Here is a 20,590-nt window from a genome sequence, read left to right as displayed (position 1 = left end):
AAGAGTTGTCATCTGTTTTTAATAATTTTGGTATCCATTATTCCTGCATCCTATAATTCATCTTTGCTTCCTTTTGTCAAACTGTATTTGCTGTTTCCTTCTTCCCTTATGCTGCAACCTGAATCTGTTCCCCCTGCCCTGTGGTACTACAGTAATATACACAGTGTATAAGATGTCTAGAAAAACATTGGAAATGTGATTAACCTCTGAATTCTTTATGGAAAGACCAGAAAAAGGAAAACGCCCAAAAGAGAAAAACAAGTGGAGGGAAGAGGGGAAGGATATAGCTTTATTGCTCTTGTGATTGGGGAGACCCTAAAAAGCATTTATTTGCTCCCCTTTTTTGAGTGGGTGGATTCCAGCTTAGCAGCAGCTCTCTAGGCTGCTCTGGTTTGTTCCTTCCCACAAATTCTGAGTTTGGAAATAACATCATTATCTAAAGTTGTTTCCAAGATATCGAGGGAATTAAAGGGGAGCTATCACTGAAATGACAGGTGTACAGTTGCTGTGCCACTCCTGCTTTGCTGACATAACACATCCCCTGGCTTCCCAGAGCATTTGCAAGCACTGCACACTGAAGAACTAAATGCTTCTTTCTGAAAATACTAATTTCCTGATCTTTCTCAAGATCAGGATTTACACTGCTTGGCTGGCCCCACCTTAGTGCCTTGAATGCACTTCAGAAAATGGAGAGAGGCTGAGTTCAGCTGCCTCAGTTCTAAGCCTAATGCTCGTTTCTGATGTAAGTACTGATGTGCACATGTGTGTCCCTGACAGAAACGTCCAAGATCTTTATGGATCTATGGATGTCCCAGTTGCTCATATTTCTGACACTTTCTATAAGACCAGAAATATTTCACCAGAGATCCTCAGGTACTGACTGTCTATTCTTTCCTGAATTTGAAAGAATTTGAAGCTGTCTTAAAAATGCCTTACTGCAGCCTGTGTCTACAGCAACTGGCTGTGCTACAAGCTGTTTTAATGTCTATCTTTAATATTGTTGATCTTAGTGCTCTGGTCTAAATACCCAAATCCCAAACAAACTTATTTTTTCCGTGACTCACTAGTACTCCAATTATCAGCCTGTAAGAGGAAGATTACCACAAAACACTTGTGCTGTGTGTGTTCAAGTTATCCAAGGATAACTAACATTTCTTGCCTGTATTTCACCCCGTTCCTCTAGAAGACAACTGTGACCAGGCTTAAGCCACAGGTCTTAGATTTACCCAATTTCGGGTGCATCAGAACAGGACTGAACCTCCTCCAGTTAATTACAACTGAGCAATGACTTTGCTTGGATACAGATAGTCCTACCTTTAAAGCTAATAGAGATCCTATAACCTTAGCTTTGTACTTCTCAAGGATTAAAGTGCTTAGTATTTGTATTATTTGTATACATAATATGTTATTTGTATCTGGTGAATAGCTACTAAGCACTTTATCTAGGGAATAATTTCCTGGCTTTGTTTCTATTTATTAGGAACTGTGTACGCATATTGTAAGGAACTTGGGTGGGGGTGGATTTTATATATTTATTTTTTTGGTGTTAGTGAGAGGTATTACTTTGTTCATCTCACATATCTTGTTTTTGTCTTAGTGGATTCCTGACCTCGTCACTGGGTAAATCAGCCCCTCATGCCAACAGCACCGTATCACCCTTGGTCAGGAACTTTAGTTGCTTTTCAAATAGTATGGTCGTTATTTTTACAAGTTTGGCTAAGCATCAGAGAAGAGCACACAAAATAAGAGCAGGAAACTAAAAGTAAGCAGGGATAACACACTTTGACTTAGATTTGTGCTAATAGCAGGTCTAAAGATATTAAGGTCTTTCATTGTGACAGCAGCAGTATTCAATCTGCAGCCTAGCAGCTGGAGCTGAGCTGTATGCTTACCCTGCTGTGGGTTAGAGGTTGACTGTGTTTTAAACTCCATATCTATATTACAAGTGCTATGAGGACACAATGATATATTTATCTTTCCTGGAAACATTGTGGAGCCCACCAACTCTTTCTGGAATAGGATGAATGGATGTCAGTCCTTGTCAAGCATCAGAATCTGAGCTAGCCAGGGAAAATGCACCAAAAACCCCAAACAAAACAGGTTTCTACGTAAAGCTTGTCAAAAGTCACCATCAAAGTACAAAGAAGTCATTTAAACAAGCTTGTGTTGCTGTTCCTTTCTACAGCACACATCTTTATCTGCTTTTAATTTACTGTCCTCCCCTTTTTTTCCTGTCCCACACAGGATTTTATACTTTAGTAAGAACAGTCTGTTCTTTAATGGAGCTGGGAAAAAACAGGCTGCTCTTACTGGAAATGGGAGGTAAAGGCCTAGCCCCCATTCCCAAAAGGGAAGTAATCAAGTTCTTAGAAGAGGATGAATGTACCAAGTGCCTACATTAGGAATGCTCCATCAAGATTTCTAAAAGAAAAGGGTACAAGATTATTGAATTACTAATTCTAATGTTAAAAATAGAACCTAGTGGAAGGAAAATGCTACATTTTTTGTTATCAAAATGTATGCCTGTTGATTTTAATGTGTTTTTTTGTGGAGAAGTTAAGTCACATTTTAAGAACTAGTGTACGAGATGATCTGCGTGCTGTAGTATAACTGGGTTTCCTAAAAAAAATAAAGCTTTTGATTGGTTTAGAGCAGATTTTTGTAGAAACAGATTTACATTGATCATGTAAATGACACGCTGAAAAATGGTTTAAAAAAACATGAAAACTCAGTTTCTGTAATATGGAAAGCCATATGTTCATAATGATATGGAAAATGTGAGCAAAAAGAATAAGAAGTTGTTTCAAAAAAATTAAAACTTGCAGAAAGATTTCATGATTCTGATTTTCTGGACAAAACTGGCAGAATAATTGTTAGCAAAAGCAAAGTAATGAATGCAGGGAGTAATATTCACCTAACTGTAAAGTGCACAGTGATGGGCTTGGAATTAGCTATTGTCATTCAGGAAAGAGATCTGTGAATTATGATTTTCCTCAGGACAAGAACTTGGAGGTCAAATGAAATAATGCAGAAGGTCTGGATGCAAATAACTTTATAATGATGGTTTTGACAATATAATTACAAGCTACTTATACTTCTGGTGTTCAAAACATATTCTAAGTGGTTTCAAAAGGCAGATGGTCATGTATGTAAGCTTTTTAAATGGAGGATAGCTATACAAACTCATTCTATCTAAGTTCCCAAAAGAAAATCTGGGAGGTACTCATAAAAATGTACTCTACTTTGTTGTGTGGGACTGCTCAAAGGGTAAGAGACGCCTTTGTGAAGGTACATATTTTTTTTAATGCATGTGGTCTCTGGGAGACGTGAAATAGCCGGTGTGTTTATAAGCTTAATTTTTAAGTATTCTTTGGCAAAATCACGTGCAACTAAAGGACAGGTCTTCAGCGTAACTGTTTCACCTAATGATTTGTCTGAGCTTTGCTATGACCACTGTGTAAGCAACTTTTCTATGCCCTAAGGGGAAGGGAAGGGCTGCATTCAGTCCCCAGTGGCACCTGGTACAGACTAGCAGCTTTCTGTTGTATTTCTGTGCAGAAGATGATCATAGGAATGTATTAACTCTTCATATCAGTGATTATCTAGTTCCTATCAAGCAGCATGTCATCAGTATAAGATGTAGAAATATGCCCAGATTCCCAATACTTTGCTTGGAATAATGAATTTTTGAGAAGTATGAAGGTGTTTAGGAAAACTTAACTCTTACCCAACAGTAACTTGGGGGAAAGCAGAAGAGGGAAACTTGGGGAATGAGGTTCAGGAAAGGCAGGAAAAGGAAGAATGTAATTTAAAAATGGTTAATAAGCTGTTAACAGAAGGGTCTGAAGAGGGGGGTCTGAATAAGGTAATCTTTTGAGGACATTCCCTTAGAGGGGGAAGAACATAATCCTATAGCTCAATATTTCTTCTCCTCAGAAACAAATGAAAAATAGAATCAAAGTGGTTGATGTTGTTGAATACATCATGGATAAAGAGCCTCACAGTTTAAAATGCCAGAACTCAACTGAGAAAACTCATTATAGGAGCAAACCTTTCCCCGTTCTCTGCCACGCTGATGCAGAAAGTTAACAATGTCTTCCTTGACAAGAATGACATGGAAGTTTCATGAATCCTGAGATAAATGGGGATTTGGAGGGAATCTTCTTAGTAAGAGATGAAGAGAAACATCTGAGAGGTTATCTATAAATGATGAATATTCTTTGCAAGGAGGAAAAAAAAATCTACTGTGACAGTGATAATGGAAAATGGTTTGAGTGGCAGAAAGCTACTGTCTGCAAAAGAATAGGGAATCCATTTAGTGACTTCTTTCCTTTATTCAAAATTCTCTCCTGTTCTGTCAAATGTCAGTAGAAAACTTTTACAGCATGGTCAGCTTAAAAAAAAAAAAGGCAACTTTTCTTTTTCTTGGGAGTATTTCTCAAAGCTTTCTAACTTGTTTAAAATGTGGGAAAATCTTCCACTGTTTTCTGCACTCCCCCCACCTCAAGCTGTGTGGCCCGGTTCAAGGTTGTCTGAACCTCCTAAGCAATATGACACAGGACTTCAAAGCACTAACTTCTGCTTGGATCAGAGCATTTGTTTGCTTGGGGGGGGAATATTTACTTTGATTCTAAATGTATTTTGTAGAAGTGACTGTAGATGTTGAAACTGCTCACCAGATTAATCATCCTTCCTGCCGGTCAAAATAAAAATTAAATTTTATTTTTAGAACTTTTATTTTTAATCTCTAGGTTCTAGTGAAGTAACTTGAAAGTGAGTTGAACATTAAGAGGATATCCTGCCTTTTCCTGATCATACCAAGAAACTTCCCTTTTGGACAATCTTCATCTCTCTATTCTTAATTCATTCCTCTAATTTCAGGAAGATCATCTTCTGGCACAATATTATTGCTTCTTTCTTTTCAATTGAATGATGAGTGGTGAGCTCACTCCTTACTTCTATGCCTGCCCAGTACCTAATCTGTAGAGGGAACTCTAAGCACTGCTTTAGCAACTGAAATTTGAAACACAGCACTAGTAGGCTGTGCAAATGTACAGCAAAATTTGTTTGAGACTGGTCTAGGAAGATAATTGCTTCAAACTGTGGTCAGGTTTACTGTATCATTGCTGCCTTCCTTGCTGCAAAGCACTATTCCTGACTCTGTGCCTTCAACTGCTAGAAAGCTATTTAATTACCTAGCTAGAATAACTATAAAAACACTTAATCACTTGTAGGTGTTAGGCATGTGGGAAGCTGGGAACCCAGTCAGTGTAGGAGTGGCTTAGATTTTCTGAGGGAGAACAACAAAAATGAAAAATGTTTGTCTCTTAGCTAGTGGGCGGCATCACAGCTCATGGCAGGGAGATTGGATCTAGATGATCTTTAAGGTCCTTTCCAACCCCAGCTGTTTTATGACAAGATAGTTATGGGAAAATATGCTTTGAAAATGCTTGAAAACCTTTATTAATAAATGAGATCATAGTACCCCTGGTCAATTAGAAGGCACTGTCCTTTTGTACACCTCACATTATAGAATGAAGGGGAAGCTTAAATCTCTATCATCAGAAAGCTCTATTTATCCCTTAATGTTTTAACTAATTTTTGGAGGAATTTCAGAAAGTTCTCCTATACGTTGATTTTATTTGGGAGCAGAGAGAATGGCGAAGGGAATCTTTGCCAAAACTGAACTTTTCCACTCGGAAATTTCAACTAACTCAATTTCAAACTGGCTAGGAGAGAAGTCATGATTTCCCCTTGTCCTGGTTTTGGCTAGGATAGAGTTAACTTTCCTCCTAGTAGCTGGCGTGGTGCTGTGTTTTGGATTTAGGATGAGAATAATGTTGATAAGTTTTAACTGTTGCAGAGTCATGCTGGCACTAAGTCAAGGACTCTTCAGCTTCTCATGCTGCCCTGCCAGTGAGGAGTCTGGGGGTGCACAAGAAGCTGGGAGGGGACAGAACCAGGACAGCTGACCCAAACTGGCCAAAGGGATATTCTGTACCATGTGATTTCATGCTGAGTGATTAATACAGGGTGCCTGGCCAGGCTGAGGGGACCATTGTTTGGGGATGGGCTGGGCGTTGGTTAGTGGGTGGTGAGCAATTGCTCATCATGCATCACTTGTTTTGTATGCATTATTTTTATTATCAACATTATTATTATTTTTCTTTCTCTTTTGTCCTAGTAAACTGTCTTTATTTCAACCTACTTCTTTTTCTGATCCTCTCTCCCATCTCACTGGGAGGGAGGGTGAGTAAACAGCTGTGTGGTGCCTAGCTGCTGGCCAGGTTAAACCACAACACCCCTCCTAATTGTCCCATCTGCCTGATGAAGAAAGTTCTAAATAATATTATCTGTCTTAATGGACATAAGTTGTAGAGCTGTGGGATCTCTTCCTGTCAAATTTCATCTAGCATTTTTCTTAGAAGCTACTTAACCTTGCAAACCTTTCTGTCATCTCTTATATTCTCCTTTATTTCAGGGAGAAAGGGCTTTGAGAATTCAGTGACCCATTGTGTTGGCAGGTGGTTGACTTTCTTTAAAGTAAGCCTGAAATTGCCTTCATTTAAAATACCAAATAAGGACCTTGGTGAAGCTTAGGTTATACTGAGCAAACCACCAGACCTTTGTGAGATCATTTGGATAAGGTGAAACAGGGTAGAGAGGAGTTTTCTTAAAACTGCTCTATCTTGGAGAATCATCCTGTATTCTCGTGCAGCCAATAATGCTGCCAACAAGAAACCCTTAAAAGCAAGTAATTTATTCTACTTCTCCATGCCCCAAAGTTCTGTAACAGCGGTCTGGAGTTTCCCAGTGAGGTCACAAATGATGTTTATGAACATGTAGCTGGAGCCTGACAAAGTTAACGATGAGGTTATGTCCAGTTCAAGAACTGACCTTTCACAGATTGAAATGTAAAATACAGTAAAAACTGTGTAAGCTATGAGAAGCTGAGATTTAAAGCAAAACAACAAAAATCACCTTGGATAATACTTAGGACTAGAATTTGAGACTTTTGAACTGAAATGTTCAATAATTAGGCTGTGGAAGTAGTACTTCTAATAATAGGTGGCACAGGTTTTGAGTTTTAAATACTTTTTTTTAGGCTTTTGTCTGTAATTAATAATGATATAAATGCTTAAGTCTTCTTATGTATGTTGGAGTTACTCTGCTCCAGTAATTTCTACATTTTAAGAGTATAGAATTAAATTTTCTACTTTCATATAATTTGGGATCCTGGAGATGCATTAGGATAATATTTTAATAGAAAAACTGAACTCTAGTGACTGGGTGCCTTTTCCTGGACAGTTAATGTTATAAAAGAAACTCAAGTTCTGCTCCTTTGAATTTCTGCTCTCACTCAAACAGACCACCCAGCATCTAATCTGACTGCAGATACACAAGGTGATTTTTTTTACCTGTTTGCGGTATGCTGCTTGTGTGTATAAAGAATGAGAGCTGTAGGTGAGATCTCAGTGGAAGAAGCAAACTTGGTCACTAAGGGATATATATTTCCCTTCTAAATTGACAGCTGACTGAATTATTTTTATATGGATGTTTTTTCATGTCTTGGAAGTGGTGCAGGGACTGTAAGACTAACGTGCTGTCAATTGTAATGGGTTGCTTGAACAGTCTCTGCTGAAATCAGGGATAGATCATGATCCGTTTCTGGAGAAACAAACTAAACTTTCAAATTGTGGACAACGAAGATAACTGAAGTTGAGCAAACTGCAGGGTCCTTGTTTTAGATTTGTGGCTAACTTGCTGCATGAGATTAATCTGTGTGGATATATGTGGCAGGAGGTCTGAACAAGCCACTGGGTATGACTGCAGGATGGCTAAATGGTGCCAGTATGTGGGATAGATATTAGCATATGGGAAAGGGAATCCTGTGTTGTAGCCAGCAGTGTTATAGCTCTTCTGGATACAGCTACGGTGTGCCCACACTTGGCCCTGACAGAGTCAGCATTGAGGTGTGCTGGGTAGAGAGTGGTCACTGAGAGCTGCAGAAGGTCCAAAACCACCAACGTGTTGGTGACTTCTTTGCTCAGTCTCCTTATTGTGAGCACGGCTTTGCCCCAGGCTGCATGGTCATTTGGTTTCCAGCAAGCTGGAAGTTTAACTGGAAATGACCTCATTTAAGTTACAGTCAGAGAAAAAAATAGCACTAGAAAGTTCCATTTTCCTATTTCGTAAATGTAAGAGCTCTGTTTAGAAGGACTGAACTTTTCTTCCTGATGTTTATAAATGGAAATGACAGCCTGGGTAAAAGTTTTTCCTCTAAGAAAAGTAAAAGCTTAAGTAGCAAACAGAAGAATGAAAACAAACTCCTCTTATCAGGTTTTCTGTTTCGTTGGAAAAATAACCTCTGAAAAACACTTTTTTCCCTTCCTTTGAGCCTTGTAACTAATGAATATATGTGTATTAACCATCCAGTTACGCTACTGCTAACTTACGTGGCTACTTTTGTAGGTAAACAAAGCTAATGAATGCATGGTATACACTTAAAAAGCTATTTTCAGTAGTGGGATGTTCTGTCCTCCTCCTCACCCCTCTACATAAATAGAGATGATCACCCTGGTAATCATTTTTTTTCCTTTTGCTTCCTTTTTAAATGGGCAAGTAGATGGGCCCTCCTGCTCTGTTGCCTAGGTTTGCCATAAGATATCAAGCAATCTGCATGGTACCTGGCAATTATGTGGCAAAGCTAAACCACAAAGGGGGGGAAAAAACAAGTGGTTTCAATGCCAGGAACATCCCAGTCTACAGTACAGGCTGTCATAAACAGGAACTTCTTAAAAGCCTTCTTTGAAGGATATTTAATCACCTCTCCCCCAATAGTTCATTTCAGTGTTTGAAGCTTTCTTTATTAGCACGCTTTTATTTATGTCTTGATCAGTGTTTTCCACGTTGTTCTACTTTCAAATTTATCCAGGACTGTTGCATCTTGACCTGGAAGAGGTGTGTGAACCCGCTGGACAGTCACTGCTTTTGTGGGAAAGGTGGCCAGCAGTCCTTGTGGTGGTCCACCTCTTTTGGGTCATGTTGTGACACTGTGTGTGTGTGAAGAACAATTTCATATAAGAAATAACAAACTAGACTATTGTTCGAATATCTAAAAGCTGGATCCAGTCAATCAGAGGTAAGTGGAAAAGGTCAGATGCCAAAAAGCTAGTTAAATTGGTAAGAATAAGATCTAAGACTTAAACAACATACTAATTTATGCTAGAATATTCAAAGGCCTATGAGGTTGCTTTCTGTCCAGGTTTAGAAACAGCTAGAACTGTCCTGTTAGGCTAGGTATTTGAGGCTGTATAAAAGGGTAGAGTGAGGCTCTGAGATTTACTAGTATTTGCCAGTTTTTAATGAAGCTTGTAGAATTGAGATGAGAGTTTAAAGGAAAAAAAAGGGGGTGGGGGGAAGTGTTCCTCACCCAAGCCATCTTTCCTCTCTAAATCCAGTAGTCCAGTTACTGATCTACCACCCTATCCACCCAGTGGAGTAACAGTTGGAGCCAGTAATGTCGGTCAGTTATTTTGTTGCATTGCAGCAAACACTGGAATTTTTGCAGAGCTGTGTGTAAACCAATGCCATTTATAATTAAAAAGAGAAATCTTGCTAGTACTGTAGTTCTGAGTAAAAAAGACTTTTGGCTTAGTCTTCATATTTGGTGTGTGAAGTTGCAGTGTACCCTTAACAACGTGATGCAATCCTTAACCTGTATATAGTAGTAGAGAGGGCAGGTGAATTCTAGCTATTTTCCCAGAAATGGCCTCTCCCTGGGGGTAGGGTATCTTTTCTGCAACAAAGATGCAAACACTGAAGCATTGTGCAGAGTGTAGGGATAAGCTGGGAGGTAAGAACAGCAATTAAATTTGCAGCTCCCAGAAGGGAGAATTCTCCCACCAGGTGCTATCAAAATTAGCTGTCTACAATCAGTCCACAGAAAAGAGCAGTAATTTAGACTAAGGAAAGTCAGTCCCTGTTTTCTGTATCCTTTTTCATAGCTCTGCTCAATTGTTAGGGTGACAGTTAGTGAGCCTTTGCTCTAGTTTTTCTTCCTGTGGATGCAACCTTTTAGGAATCTCCGGCTCATGGTGAAGTAAAGAGCTAAAATAGCAGCCCTTGCTCCTTAAGGTTATCTTTTTGCCTGGTTTAACAATAGACTAGAGTGTGTTCAGACCTAAATATGTGTGAATGTGGGATGTGTGTATAGCTGGACAGAAAAAAATGAAATGTATTGGATGTTCATGTTGCCTTTTTCTATTCTGGACGCAGTCAGTGGGAATGTAATGACTGCTTTAGAAGATTGCAGGAGACAATTGCTAAAGCAATCAGCAAATATGATTATAATGTCTCAGTTCAGCGGACTTTGTATTTTAAATTGAGATGTTTCACGTCCAAATCTATTCAAAAACATCAGAAAAGGAAAGCAAAGTCTCTCATAAATATAGACAGCTATTCCATTGTCAGTTATCTGATGTTTCACTAATAAATGCTAGCTTTTCATGTTTGTTTATGTTTTGGTTTGCAGCTGTTGTTAGAGAAGCTTTGAAATAAAGGAGAAGGTGTATGAAAAAGGTATAGGAAACAAGTTCGGGGGAGACTTCTCAGATGTAAATCGTATAAGGCAGACTTCAGCAGAAGTAGGGATTTCAGAACCTGCAGAATCAGTCCCCTTTCATATCATTAAATTGTTACGACAGCCACAGTGCTTGTACAGTTACAGTAAGACAATTCAGTAAGAGAAGCTTTGCTTTAGACAAGTGAGTTTTTTTATTAGATTGGCTGCTAACTATGGGTTTGGCTCGCTTTTTAAAGTGAGCAAATGCCTCTGGACTTGCATATGCAAACCACTGTTAGCCTGCAAATACTTAGTCCTGGTTATAAGTGACTTATGTTCATTACCCTTGCATACAGAACAGATCTGTGAAGAAAACAAATGCAATCGCTAAAGGTGCGAAACTAGCTGGGATAGGGAAGGTGGTCTATGTGAGGATCATAAATAATACAAGGGGATGTGATGATGAGCAGATGTTTTGGCTATTCCATATTCCTGGGCTTGCGAAGTCCTTCCCCTTCTCAGCGGTTCTGAGTCAAGAACTGTGGAGCTAAGGCCTTTCTGAAACAACCTGGCACCATCTAAATGCTTTGGCTTTTACACTCATGGCAGTTTTCTCATTCTCAGCCACGACCATCAAATTTCTATTGCATTAGTTTAAAGGCAAAGTTCTGGAAAATGCTCCATAAAGCAGTATACACGTAATTGGCTTGAACACAGCAAAAGCATATCACACAGAGCTTGCTGTGTTGTATCCCAGCAGTCCTTCCTTGGGTTTTATGTAATTCCTAGAAAGCTTTCGCGAAGAATTTTACATCCTCCATCCCCATTCTGTCAGAACGATCTGGGTTGGATAAAAAGAAACTTTAAGCATTTCTCTTTCTACTAGCTTTGTGCTATCAGATCAGTGCAAAGGAGATGAAACAATTGCCCTGCAGAAAGTGATTATCACATTTATAATATAGTATTTTTTTTGAACTGAGTTTGACAATACAGATATTTAGGTCAACTAACAGAAGCATCATATATTCTTTTAACAAGAGACTGTAGAGGTGGTAATAAACTATAGACAAAAACCTACTTAGGAGCTTTAAAGCATTGTGCCTTTCAAATAGAGTACTTGCTTTTGTTAAAATACAAATTTTGACTCATCACCTGGGAGAGCTGTGAACACCAGAGAAAGGCACCAGAGGCAACTAAATGCATCTACTTCATTAAAACACATCCTCTTCTAATAAAAAAAGTACTGTCATCGGGGGGGGGGGGGGCGTTGTATAACTGAACTTGCTTCTCTGTGAAGAAAGGCTTGTTTAGCTAGAATCTCTTGGCAAAGGAAAATGGAAGAAGATTTGCAAATGTTATACAAGCTTAGACATTTTATGACTTACATAATAGTCCATATACTGTCCTGCACAGTTATTTTAGTAAGTATTCTGGGCGGTGACTATTAAAGTTATTTTAACTGCCAAAATAATTGTTTTTTACTTATTGTTTTGTCTAAAATGAGCTTCAGAGATAAATTTTCTGAATCTTAAAAATAACAATTTTAATACTGGAAATTAGATCTGCTTAGAACAGCTTTTCTCAACGAAAATTTCGATGGGTTTATCAATGTACATATGCATACACATAGAAAATAGTACTTTAATCAAAAGAAATGGTAAATCTTTTGGACTTTAAGACGCTTCCAAAAACTAAAACTATTAGGTTTTCAGATGGAAGACTTTTTAAAAGCCCTTAAAATAAGAAGACAATTGAAAATATTAAATACTTAAAAGCCTTTAAGTACTTTATTAAATGTTAATTCCTTTAAAGCCTTAAATACTCTAGCAATAACATCTTACATGACCACTTGCCATTCTTCATTCAGATTTTGGTTAGGCTGAATATATGCTTTGGGTCTTTGTTAATGGAGTGAGGTCAATGGTGTTTGTTTACTGTGTCACGTAACAGCTTAATGTAATGCAACGCTATGACCCTTTCTATACATACATGAGGGGGCTTATGGAGGTATTCTTGATATGAAAGACTACTTCATTCTAAGATGACATCTTCCCTTTTCCCTTTCAAGTGACATCAGTTCAATTTGTGCTGATCTAAAAACCTGTTTAAAACTCTTTTCCCTGTAAACTTTGTTGCTCAACCACAACTTAAATGGCTTGAAAAAGGGGACAAAGTTTGTACCTAGAATGTAGCTCTTTATGTTGTACCTAGCAGTGAACAAAATATGTTCTCAATGCTGATCTCTGAAACAACCAAAGGCTACAATAAAACATAAAAGGAGGAAGATTGATGTAAAAAATATCCCTTGATGTGCTTGTTCCCCATCCAATACCTGTAAGTAATTACCTGTCTGGAGTTGTACAATACAAGCACTTCAGTTTGGCTACAGACAGCTATTGATTTAGAAATCAGATGTTCTTGGGCTGGGTATGGAAGAGGGAAGCGGGGGGAACTTTTTAAATTTTTTTTTCTCAGCCTGCTGTGGCCATGAATAAGCATTGTTCATTTCATGCGATTTCCATCTGAAACGTTTTTGTATTGGGAATTGGTTTGCCACTTGTTGCCCGCTAGTCTGAAAATTAGCTTTCTAACCATGGCATCTAACCAGGCATTTGAAATGCTCCATTAAATTTTGTAGGTTTTTGTGTCTATTGCTTATGGGAGTGTTAGCTATCCATCTTTATGTGCAGAGTAATATGATTTATTTTGAAAGAGGCAAAAGCCTAGATTTTTATGTTCTTGGAGAGTTTGCTTTGATTATTTAGGTTATTTATAAAAGGCTGTTGTAAGAGCTATAAAGATAATACTAGAAGAGTTTGGGTTATTGGAAAATGTAATTGGAAAATATGCTTCTTTCTCCCACAGATATTTCTATAACTAATTAAACAGAAACCTGAGTAGTTGAAAATGTTTTCTATAGAAAACACCTGTAGAAAATGTGTCAAGTATATTTATATATATTTAAATTTAGGGCTAAAATAACATTTTATAGAAGTCACCAGAAGAGGCCAAGTGTTACAAGCTCAGATATGACCTCAAAACTAGCAGATGTTCGTGTACTGCATCATAAATGTCATTAGTGAACAGTTTTGAGAGAATCCAACAGGCAGGTGCCAAGAACAGGGAGGTCATAGACTGATCTCACATGTATGCTTAAAGTCTCAACACATTTGATGGCTCTTGTGGTTTAAAAGTAGGGGGGAATGTGTGATGGCATGACATTGACTTCTACTGTTAGCTACGGCTCAAATGGCTACCAGCAACTTGGTGGTAAAGTTGGTTACACTATTGGAGATAATCTATGGACCTCTGTCACGTTTTTGGACTACATATTCATTCTGTTAACCATACTTCCCCTGGATTTTCCAGAAACCTGTTTTTAGTGAATTAACCAGGCACTGATGGAAACTCATTGTGAGCAATGTTTTCTGCTGCTGTTTTGCATGCTTTTGGGTATGTAGAATATTACTAGAGCATGCAAGGCAAACTTCTCAGTGAAGTTTGTGAACATCTGTGAAGACAGTCTGAGGTCTGGATCAGAGGAGTGTGGGAACAGAGATAGGGAACCTCTATACCACTCTGACTTAAGCAGCTGTCGTTTTTTTCTTTTTTCCCCCCTAGTTGTTTGTTGTTTCTCCAGACCTCAATTCTTTCTCAGAAAAGTAAAGGCATTGTTTTCAAATATACCTCAGGAAGAAAACTTTGTCCCCTTCTTCAAACTGTAAAGTTTGCAGTACTGGAGGAGCTGCAATGATCTGAATATTCTCTAGCAATTTATGCTAATTGTCTCCTCCTCTGTAGTATCGAGAGATTCATGTATGTATCAAGAGAGCTTATGCTGAGTTAAAAACTGTTGGACTTATTTCAAGGTTTCTGCCTAGAAAATAACAATTATTAAAATATATTGCTGAATTAAACATGGAAGTCAGAAAACATCCAAGAATCTTCTGGAGGGCAAACACCACCACTGAGGTGGAAGAGCGGAGGGACCCCTAATGTAGGAGCTGGGCTGGGTGAGGAGGGGTTGCTTCTTACCCCTGTGCCCTTGTGCCTGAGTGTTGAAAATATAGAGTAAAAGATCCTGGTATGCCTGGTATCAAGCCATTTGGGGTTGTTCTCAAGCCTGTTTATGGTTGCAAGAAGCTCTCAGGTGCTGTGTTCAGTGGAGGCAGAGTTTGGGGTGCGGCTGTGCAGGGCTCTAGGGGAACCCTAATGCTCTTTTGGGGGCTGTAGTCAGGGCAGCTGGAGAGGGAGCCCCAATATTTCACAAGCTCATACTACTTATAGATGAATATTTAAAGTTACTCAGGCGCATGTTTTCACAGTCTGGAAGGCATGAACTGACTGTGGGTCTGCTTCTGTGTCTTAACCACAGTACTTCCTTCCACTTTTGGGGCTGCCTAGCAGCTATAATGAGACCTTTTGGGATATCATTTCTGGCTATGATGTTTCCAGCACAGTTTCCTTCGCTCTCTGGAGTTCAAAGTTGGCTTACATCAAGAGTTGAACTTCCGGGCACTTACTCCTTTTGCAATTGTAGCACCCGCAACCTGAAATACTGCCACAGACGTGGAAAATAAAGCAACAAAAACAGAAGTAAAAGGCTGAACTTCTTGAGAGGCTTCCCATCTACTGATTCTTATTCTCTTTAAATTGAAATGAAAATATTGTACTATGTAGCTGTGGTATACTTCGTACTTGTTCTTGGTGAGACTTCTGAATTACCTACTGCTATTATACGGAGAAAGATAGATAGTTTTCAGTGTAGTACTGTCAGATATGTTAATTAAACTGCAAAATGGGCTGGATTAATTATTTTTAATAAATTCCAGTAAAAAAAAAATCTATGATCTTTAGTTTTACCAAGACTAGAAGTAGGAAAGAAAATGTACCTGCTGAACTAACTTTTTTCTGATTATACTTTTATATTTGTCTAAATCACACATTACTGCTGAGTATTGAGCTAATTGATGCACATTATCATATGCTTGCTGTTTTTGTGGCTATTATAGGAAGCCTGCATGTGTTCTCCATGTATTAAAGTATCCTAGAGCAGATAATGCTAATATGGAATCTCAGGTCCTGCTGACAGCTGAAAGACCAGTTAGCATTACTTGCTACTTGTTTGTGATGTTTATGGGAGAATCCCACATAATCAGTAAAACTCAAAGGCTTCATGAGTGTAACTCTCATGTTGAACCTTTGAATTACTCAGAGGACTCACTCCTCTGCTGGTTTGGGTGCTTGTTTGGGAGTGCCTGTGGCAACACACCTCCGCTGGCTCTGCAGACACCACTTTGTTGCCTACAGTCTTTGTCCCAGAGGGAGTTTTGGGATTCCTGAAGATAGTCACATTCGTGGTTTGTCTCAATACCAAAATTACAAAGGAGCTGGCTTAGTGCAGACATTTACACACTTGAAAATCTGCTGTTGTTGGGGGACCTCGCAAATGAAACGGCATGTGAACCTCCTCAATTTTAAACTAGAGATGAGGAAAGTGACTTTATGCTATGTGGCTTCATGGGGTTGTGAGGAATTGCATTTTATTTCTCATACCGGGGCCCATGAACTTGTTCTTGAAGTTAAGCATAATTTCAAGTATCTTGTGTTGAAAGTCTAAAAGCTCTGTTACTGTAGCTGCTGTGTGAGATCAGAAGACTAGCATACCCTGGGATGGGATGTGATTGGGAAAGTTGTCCAGCATTTCTGCATTCATTTCTTCATGATATGAATTCTAAATCTCTACAAGTTCTGCAGGATTTCACAGTCAGTGAACCTTGCCAAAGGTGGGTTTCCTAGGACTCTTTTTTGCTTAAAGGTGTGCCTGAAGGAGGGGAGGTGACAGGGTTGCAGGAACTGGATGTCGGACCTAGAAAAGCCCTTCACCAGCAGTTAAGGAAATTTGTGCAGTAAGTGGGAGAGAAGGGAGGGAAGTTTATACACTCCCTAACACCACCAATACCAGGCTGGAAGGATGCACGAGAAAGCAAGGAATAATGTCTGCAAATGGCAGTGTGTTTTTATTTAAAAAAAGGCAAAAAAAAAAAAAAAAAAAAGCTGGCCTGGCAGTTGGCCATAGCTGCTGTATTTGCTGCTTGTCAGAAACAAAAGTACTTTCAAATACTGTGATTTTTTTAAACCAAATAACTGTTCTATAGCAATCCCTACAGATCTTATTTTTTTCACCAGATGACGGCTTAATATTAAACAAACAATAACAAAACACAACAAAAAACTATCACCTATATAGCTTGACTCTTTTTTGTTTTTAAGAGGCTGCTGAGAAGACTTGTTATCAATTTGCTGTGGTGGCAGAAGTGGGAGGAGAAGCAGATTACTGGCAGCAGATGACTGTCTGCCATCTGGATAGACTTTGTGGCTGATGAAAATATATATAATTTGGACACAGATGTGTGTGCTTGATTCTATGCCACTGCAGTGACTTATTGACAGAGTTGTAGAGAGATGGCCCCTCGGGAGAGCGGGTCAAGGGAAACAAGCAGCTCCGGAAGGAGGAGTTGGTCTCATTGCCTTACCTTGCAGAGGCTAACAGAAATGGATAGAGGCTATGCTTTGGAAAGGGCTTTCAAGTGATTAAACTATTTAGTCAGATCCCCCAGAGACTTGGAATTACTTCCTTCCTCAGAAAATAAACTGTAGATCTCTCATCCTCCCCTTGTTCCTCAATCTTTCTGGTGCTGCCTGCAGCCTAGCTCTCAGCAAGGCATTGTTATCTCCACAGCTGCCCTCAGAGCCACTCAGCTTATCAGACCTGTCACACATTTTGGGGGAAATCTTGTCATATGGCTTCCTTTCCTCATGAGATGACTTCTTTCTTGAGGACCTTGCTAATAAGGGGTAGGATACCTGAAGCGTGATTTCACTGGAGCATCTGTCTGAGCCTTTCCTACTCTCTTGCAAAATTGGCCTTGGGGCCTAGGGTTGTCACAATGTCAAAGGCTCCTCTTGTTCCCAAAGTATAAATTCCACATTCCTCCAAACCTTGTGCTCTATGGAAAGTTGTGTTGTATAGTTTTGTTTCTGTTCTGGGAGTATCTATGCGCAGACAAGTTGTTCATTCTACTTACAAAAATAATGTTGCATTGTAAAAGCAAAAGTACACACAGACTTTTTCTCGAAGTATTTACCTTCGTTTTTAGCACGAAGTATCCTATTTCTTTATGGAAAGGAGGAGGTTTAAGCAACTATAATTGGCCATGGAACTGCCCACGGTGGCTTTGTCAGGAATGGAAGGATTTATAACACTGTGTCAAGAAGTGCGTCAGCCTTTGCAAACCCTCCACAGCCTTTGTTCTGAACCAGAAAAATTCCACATATGCAAACCAACCAGCTCAGATTTCTGGACAATTCACCAGCCTACCACCCTGTACTCTTTTGCTCAAAATGCTTTGTTTCTGAAATCTGGACAGAGATGTGTTTTAAATCATCTGCCTTAGCTCATGTATTTTATATTTTGACTCTTACAAGGCCTTTCAGTTGACTACCTAAGTCATGTTAAATATTCAACAAAAATACAGTTGTTGTGAACCTGACAGGGAAAATGGTGTTATGCAAATATTCTCTAGTTTAAGAAAACATTTTGAACAGGTTGAATGCAGACAGATGTATTTCTTTGAATTGTGAAACAGCAATGAAAATTTGTGTGTGGGGGGAGTAAAACAGTAATAAGGACCCTAGAGTTAGATGTGGTTCCATATATAGCCCTTTTCCTACCTCATATAGGATAACATTAGTGCATTTTTTTTCCTTAGGTGCTTCATGGTGTTATGTCATCCTGGTGTGTGTGTGTACACAATCCTTCAGCTATAAAAGACCATGAGAAAGTGAAAGAAAGGTTGTTCTCTCCTCTTAATCGAACAGGAGTTGGTTTAATCCTTCCTAGCGATGCAGGGGTGTTTTTCTTTGGAATTTGATGTGCTTCACTCCTGTAGGAGTGAAGGATTAGGAAAAGGAAAAAAAAAAAAATGCTGTTTTGAAACCCTGTGTGTTCAAGCTTATGAACTACCTCTTCTAACATACTTTCAAAGGGATGTTTCATCTGAATAGGAGACACCTAAGTATGGATCAGCTACAGTGGCTGGGTAAAGGTACATATTCGTTTTTACATTCGTCTCTGTATCTGACCTCTTCAGTACATCAAATCTCACCAGAACAGGTTTTCCAGTACTTCTTTCTGCTGAAAGGGAAGAAAAAATGTAATTTTTATTTTTCAACTTAGCTTAAAAGGAAGCACAACTTGTTCTGCTGTCACGCATCCTACCTTGCCGTAAAATGCATGAGATAGTTAAAGCCAGAAAGTGGCTGGCTTTCTGATTAACTTTTCAAAGCTTCCTTTTGTTTATTATTTTAATCAGGTTCCTGATATAAGGAGGACAACTTTGCTTCTACACTATGCCCTTTTTTATTGCCTGGCAGGTAGTGTAGTGAACACTAACTTCTGTATCTCTTTTAAACATGGTGTGCTAATAGCAAAGGCCACAGGATGCCTGAGGAGTACTAGTCACCAGGGTTCACCCAGAGATATTAGCAATTGCCAGTATGAAAGCTCTGCTGTACATTAAAGGGAAAATATCATTACAGCAAACAAGAAGGTTCAGAGAAAAATCCCCTCATTCCTGTAGAGTCTTCATGTCATTACTGACTTCTGCCCTTTCTGTAATTTCTGAAATAAGCTCTCAGTTTTTGTTTCAGCCTTCATCCAGGTTTCCTTGCTATAGTATTTATTTTTGCAGGGGTAATGCCTTATCTTTTCAATTTTCCATCAGCAGACAGCTACAGTCCTGCATCCTGTTTCCTAAAAGCCCGGCTCATTCAGCTTTCACAGCAGCAGGTATGTGTAATTACAAGCTCCAGGACAAGATAGATCAGTTTTGAAAAAAGTGCTTTTAGGGCTTCAGCAGTGAGAAATCAGAGCTATTTGGCTGCAGTCTGTGATTCTGGTACTGAGCAGTACGCACTGCCATATATTTGATTTCTTTGATAGATACAGACCCTTCACCTTCAAGAGGCTTGTGCTATCTGAGCACAGAGTTCTTGTTTGGAACTTCTTTCTAGGCAAACTTCATATTTGTATTTCTTTATCTGTCCTATGTGGGGAAACATAACTAGAAGACTTTTTTGTGGGGCATAAAAAGAGGTACCTTCTTAAAAAAAAAAAGTGTGCCCTGTTCCAGTGCCTGCCTTCTCCACACCTCTCTTCCGGGAGGGTGGCAAGGATCTCTGGTGTGTCTAGGACTAAAATCTAAAATGATCAGTGGTTAATAACATAATAGACATAACGAGGCTGAGGGTTAAAAAAAAAAAATAAATAAATCTTTGCATTAAGGCTTTCTATTGTCACTAGTCAGATTTGATAATCCTAGTTAAACTCCAGCATTTCCTGAGCTCAGGAAGCAGTGAATCAGTCTACCAGTAAGTTGTCATCCAGCACCCCAATTCCCTGAATTCCAGTGGCTCTCATCATTTCCAGGAGTCTTATGGTTAGGTTCCACCTCCAAAAGACCTGAACTTGATGTAGAGCCCTTACTTCTGTGACAGGCAAAATTTACCTCATTAAAAATAGCCTGGGGATGAAAGCTAACAAAATGCAGGTAAGTTAGACTGGAGTTATAGTTATGTCTTTAGTTCTATCCAAACGATAAACCAATGTGTGTTTATTCACTTTTTTGGTTATAGTATCAGTGAAAAAGAAGGTAAAACCAAGAAGAACTTTCTTATTTATAGTTACTAGTTGCTCTGCATGTGAAAGCAGTTCAGTATATAGTCCTGTAATAACTACAAAGTTCTTGTCATCTAATTCCTCTATTTTTCTTCTTCGGATAAAAATGAAGCTTCTGGTTTGAATGATGATCTTTGGACGCACTCTAATAAGGATCAAAGCATCTGTGGCAGCTCTTTTTTTTTTTTCCAACATTAAAAAAAAAAGTGGACTAAAAGTGTTTAAAGGAAAGATGAGGCTTATTTTGGAGGTAACAATGGACAGGCATCTCATTATCAGATGCGTGA

Source organism: Cygnus olor, chromosome 7, assembly GCF_009769625.2.
Source record: "Cygnus olor isolate bCygOlo1 chromosome 7, bCygOlo1.pri.v2, whole genome shotgun sequence".
Lineage (NCBI taxonomy): Eukaryota > Metazoa > Chordata > Aves > Anseriformes > Anatidae > Cygnus > Cygnus olor.
This window is presented reverse-complemented; position numbering follows the sequence as displayed.